The sequence below is a fragment of the Trichechus manatus genome, unplaced genomic scaffold (genome assembly GCF_000243295.1).
Source record: "Trichechus manatus latirostris isolate Lorelei unplaced genomic scaffold, TriManLat1.0 scaffold00085, whole genome shotgun sequence".
In the NCBI taxonomy this organism is placed as follows: Eukaryota; Metazoa; Chordata; class Mammalia; order Sirenia; family Trichechidae; genus Trichechus; species Trichechus manatus.
This window is the reverse complement of record NW_004444021.1, coordinates 1722601-1728934: the sequence shown is the minus strand read 5'-3', so window position 1 is coordinate 1728934 and position 6334 is coordinate 1722601.

The window sequence follows — 6334 nt, the reverse complement described above, 5'->3', positions numbered from 1 at the left end:
ACTGAGCTTATAATTCTTCCATTTCTCCCATAGTAAATAGCATAATTCCAGGCACACAGCAGATATTCAGTAAATATGCTTTCATTAATTGAGTACATTTGGAATCATTATTCTATTTAATGTTTGCAGTGTTAATCACCATCTGTACCTCCATTGAATCATTGCTACATAATTACATCAAAACCAAGCATGTGCTGTCTAAGGATGGTCTCCTCCAGGTCAGTGACTACTTAAAATTCATCCAGACTTGTAGGTCAGCTCAGATATGACACTCTTGCACATACACGGGCACACAATTATTGAAGGATTGAAGCTGGAGGCTGATATGGATTGAATTGTTTCCCCCTGAAAATATGTGCTGGAATCCTAACTCCTATAGGTATGAGGAAGGAACCTTGGTGGTGCAGTAGTTAAGTGCTCAGCTGCTAACAGAAGGGTCAGAAGTTCAAACCCACCAGCTGCTCCATTGGAGAAAGCTGTGGCAATCTGATTCTGTAAGATTATTTTTGTTAGGTGCCATCGAGTCAGTTCCAACTCATAGCAACCCTATAGGACAGAGCAGAACTGCCCCACAGGGTTTCCAAGGAGCAGCTGGTGGATTTGAACTGCTGACCTTTTGGTTAGCAGCTGAGCTCTTAACCACTGTGCCACCAGGGCTCCTTGTGAAGATTACAGCTTTGGAAATCTTATGGGGCAGTTCTACTCTGTCCTGTAGGGTTGCTATGAGTTGGAATTGACTTGATGGCTAGATGTGTGATTCCACTTAGGAATAGGGTTTTCTTTGTTATGTTAACGAGGCCACATCAGTGTAAGAGTGTGCCTTAAGCCAATCACTTTTGAAATATGAAAAGAGCAAATTACTTATAGAAGTAAAGAAGCACAAATGGGAAAGACTGATGCCACATGGAGATCACCAAGGAACTGAGGAAAAGAAGTTGAAAGAGACAAAAATTATCCCCCAGAGAAGACAGAGAAAGCCTTCTTCTAGCTTTGGTACCCTGTATTCGGACTTCTAGCTTCTTGAACTGGGAGAAAATTAATTTCTGTTTCTTAAAGCCACCACTTGTGGTATTTCTGTTACAGCAGCACTAAGAAACTAAGATAGAAGGTAAAACTGATTTTATTTTCTTTAGGTATAATATACTGCTTCGTCATAAGTGATGCTGTACCTAATTCCTCTGTACCAACAAATTTACTCTCCAGGGATATCAAATGAGTGTAGGTTTTAAATATTTCTTTTCAACAAACATTTTTTATTCCTTTTATATTGCCTTCCTTCAAAGAATTGTGTGGGGAAAACAGACAATTGTACTCATATGTGATAAATACTCTACTAAAGGGAAATAAAGGATATTTTGGGAGCACATAGGAGAGGCAACTGTTTTATGCCTGGGTGGGTGAAGTGGGTAAGTACAGGTCAGAAAATTCTCTGCAGAAATAACTGGTGGAAGTCTGAAAGATAAATAGGAACCATCCAGTGTTCTGGTTTTCTATCCCTGTATATCAAACTATCCCGAATTTACTGGCATAAAATAAAAACAATCATTTACTATTATTATTTCTCAAGGTTCTGGCATTGGCTGGGCTCAGCTCAGCATCCCAACTCAGGATCTCTATTTCTGTTTTAATCAGATGGTGGCTGAGGCTGGAGTCATGTCAAAAGCTTCTACACTCACATGCTGGAGTGAGTGAAGGTCTAGAAAGACTGCAACAGCTGGAGACAGGAAAATTTGGAGCTCTGTGGGCATTTTCTTCTTCTGTGTCATCTCTCAAGGTCCCTAGGTAGCACAGTTTGCACTCGACTGCTAACATCAAGGTTGGTGGTTTGAACCCAGTCAGTGACTCTCTGAAAGAAAGGCTTGGCGATCTGCTTGCATAAAGATTACACTCAAGAAAATTCTATGGAGCGGTTCTACTATGTAACATATGGGGTCACCCTGAGTTGGAGTCGATTTGACAGCAACATGTTTGTTGTCTCTCCATCTGATTTCTCCAACATGGCGGCTTCAGGGGAGCCAGGCTTATTACATGGTGCCCCAGTGCTAAAAGTACATGTCTCAATAGAGAGACAGAGCCAGAAAGAAGCTTTTTCTCCTTTTATGACTTGTCCTTGGCAACCATGCAGTGTCACTTCCGCCACATTCTATTAGTTAGAAGTGAGTCACAAAGCCAACCCATATTCAGTGAGAGGAGAATCTGACTCACCTCTTGATAGGAGAAGTATCAATGAACTTATCGATATGTTTTAAAGCCACCACACGCAGTGAAGAAGTATCTGTGTGCATTTGTATGTGTGCTGGTCTCAAGAAGGGAGGGAAAATGCAGCTAATCTGGTGAGAAGGAGCACGGTGGGAGAGTTCACACAGAACATTTGTAGAGCAATATCAAATGTACTCTCACAATGTTCTTCATGCCACCACATCCAGTGGAATTTCTAACAGTTTATCTTGCCTTGACACTACTCCCCCACCTCCCAGGATGAGTCCATCCTTTGGTTCCCAGTATGCCCCACTTTCTTGGCTGTTCTCTGTTTACTTTTCTCAGTCTCCTTTGACAGCTCATTCACCTCTTCTCTAACATGCCACATGCAGCCCTCATCAAATTCTGACATTTCTGTCTCCTACGTATCACTCACGTTTATCCACTTTCTCCATCACTACTACCATGCCAATATCACCATTCTTTCACTCAGCATATATTTCCTGAGCACTTACTATGTGCCTAGCCTGTTCTAGTAGATAGGGATGTATCAGTGAACAAAACAGAGAAAAAATCCTGTTCTCTTTGAGCTTATGGGAGGCGGGGGATAGAAAATAAACACATATGCATGCACACATACGAAAGGTTGGCGGTTCAAGTCTACCCAGAGGTGTCTTGGAAGAAAGACCTCATGATCTATTTCTGAAAAATCAACAATTGACACACAGGGGGTCGCTATGAGTTCGAATCGATGGGTTGAGATATATATATATATATGTGTACGTATATATGCATATATATGTGTACATATATATTTGTTGTTGTTAGGTGCTGTCAAGTCTGTTACGACTCATAGCGACACCGTGTAACAGAACGAAACACAGCCTGGTCTTGTGCCATCCTCACAGTCATTGCTATGCCTGAGCCCATTGTTGCAGCCACTGTGTCAATCCATCTCATTGAGGGTCTTCCTCTCTTTCCCTACCGTCTACTTTACCAAGCATGATGTCCTTCTCCAGGGACTGGTTCCTCCTGATAACATGTTGAAAGTACGTGGAAGAAGTCTCTTCATCCTAGCTTCAAAGGAGAATGCTGGCTGTTCTTCTTCCAAGACAAGTTTGTTTGTTCTTCTGGTACTTGATGGCATATTCAATATTCTTCACCAACACCCTAATTCAAATGCATCAATTCTTCTTCAATCTTCCTTATTCATTGTCCAACTTTTGTGCGCACACGCACACACACATATATGTCACAGTAATGAGAGATAAGTGATAAGTGCTGCTAAGGACAAAATAAAGCAGGAATAGGAAGAACTGGGGGTAAGGGGAATGTCTTAGTCATCTAGTGCTGCTATTACAGAAATACCACAAGTGGATGGCTTGAATAAACAGAAGTTTATTCTCTCACAATCTAGCAGGCTAGAAGTACAAATTCAGGACATTAGCTCCAGAGAAAGACTTTCTGTTTCTGTCAGCTCTGGAGGAAGGTACTTGTGATCAGTTTTTCCTGGTCAAATAGCTTCTCAGTACAGGGACCCCAGGTCCAAAAGATGTGTTATTCTCCTAACTCTTGTTTCTTGGTGGTATGAGATCCCCATGTCTCTGCGCTTGCGTCTCTCTTTTATATCTCAGAAGAGGTTGACTCAAGACACAACCTAATTTTGTAGATTGGGTTCTTCCGCTAATCCCACTTCATTAACATTATAGAGATAGGATTTATAATACATAGGAAAATCACATCAGATGACAAAATGGTGGACAATCACACGATACTGGGAATCATGGCCTAGCTAAGTTGACACATATTTTTGGGGGACACAATTCAATCCATGACAGGGAGTATAAATTTAAATAGAGTAATTAGGTAAGACCTTGCGTGAAGGTTGCTTTCAAGCAATTAAGTTGTCTGGGATGAGGGAGTGAGACATGAGAATATTTGGGGATGCAGATATTCCTTCCCATGCACTGGAAGCAGCAAACAGAAGACCTTTCTGTAGGAGTGTGCCTGGCACATGCAGGGACAGGCAAAGAGGTCAGTGAGGCTAGAATGAAATGATATGGGAGAGAGGAATAGAAGAAAGTTCAGAGAGTTAAAGGAGGAGGGCTGGCAGTTCACCTGGGCCCTTCAAGGTTACTTCATGAACTTTGGCTTAAACACTGAGTGAGGGTTTTTGACAGAGTAGTAACATGGACCAGCGTTGGTCAGGGAACTCTGCTGGGTTGAGAGTAGACTGGGAGCTGGGGGGTGGGGAGGGTGGCAAGGATGGAAGGAGGGAGACAAGTTAGGAAAGATAAGAGGGCTTTAACCAATTGCCTAAAGTATCACAAGCAGAGGGATTTTTGTGGCTTGTTTGTTTGTTTAATTAAAGAGAGGAAAGATTTTAGCACAGCAGTTAAGAGCTATGGCTGCTAACGAAAAAGTCGGCAGTTCGAATCCAGCAGCTGCTCCTTGGAAACTCAATGGCAATGGATTTGATTTTGGGTTTTGGTGACTAAAACTTAATGAGCAATGTCCAACACGGTGGCCTATTTGCTCTGTGAGTTACGGACTGAAGACATGGGCTGCCTGAGCAGGACAAAACAAGATGAGACCTGTCCCTCAAGCTCCAACCAACACCTGTAAGGGATGTGATCAGAATATGCAAAGGTTGGCAACTTACTCTGAAGCCCCATTATACACTGCTTTGGACTCTGCTATGGATACTTACTAGTGTTTCTGAAAGGTTTCCTTAACCTGAGGTTGATATTAGAATTGTAATAGACAAGGTTATCGGTATATAATTCACATGTATTTACTAGCTGGCCTCCTTCATGTTGTTCTACTTATATAAAAATTCTATCACCACCGATTCTGAAGTTGCTCAAGTGAAAAGCTGCTGAAGAACATAATAAAAACCAAACCCACTGCTGTCAAGTAGATTTAAACTGACGACAACCCTATGTGTTTTACAGAGTACAACTGAGCTCCATGGAGTTTTCTTTATGGGAAGCAGATCACTAGGACTTTCTTCGTGACACTGCTGGGTGAGTTCAAGCCTGCAACCTTTTCATTAGAAATTGACTACAAATGGTTTGCACTACCCAGGGACCTCAAGAACATATTAGCACCTGTATTATGGTTGATCTATCCTTGCCACTTTCAAATTAGGGCAACTTTCAGTTAAAGGTACCGTTTGATTTTTCTATTTAAAACGTCCTAATTTACATGGGACACTGTGTCCAACCGGAAGCCACATGGGCCTTTATTTCTACCTTAGTTGCATTTACTCTGGAGACTGACAACTTTTACCTTTGAGAATTGTTCCTGGGGCCATTTAAAGTCAATTGTACATATGCACAATAACCTATATTTCAAGCCATTCATTCCAAACATTGTCATCCAGTTTGTTGTAACTCTCTCTAGTCATTTGTCTCCTTTTGGTAACAAAAAGACAGAAATTTAATGTATAGATGTCTAAGAGATAATGGGAGGCCTTAGTTTTGTAGGAAGATTTTTAGGGGCCTTAGAAGCCAGTTAAGTTATCCACTATCTTTCTTGCTTTATTTTGTTTCTGATCCCTCTGAAATGTCAAAAACTTTGGAGGGAGTAATTTATTGTGAACTTATCAGTATTTATACTTCAGTGCAAGTGTAAATCTGTTAGGTAAGATTCAATGGGTAGGAAAAAGAGAAAAGCTCAAACATAGGTGCACTACTGGGAAATTGGTAGTGATGTGTTACCAGAGAGAAATCGTAGTGGATCAGCTTCACCTCCTTCACAAAAGAGGGCAAGCGTGTCTTGATAATAATGTTAACAGTTGAGGAAAAACGTTGAACACTTATATAGTAATTTATAGTTTACAAAGCAATTTTCCATACAACCCCAAGAATAACCCCCCAAATTAGTAGGATATCATTATTTATTTATTGCATTTTTATGAGTGAGAAGATAAAATTCCAAAAGGTTAGACAAATTACTCGAGATCACTCCCTTACATAGTATCAAAGCTATGACTTGTACCCAAAAAAACTTCACCTGTTTTTTTTTCTTTTTTTTTTTAAATATTTTATTGTACTTCAGGTGAAGGCTTACAGAACAAATAGTTTCTCATGAAACAGTACTACACATGTTGTTTTATGACATTGGTTAACAA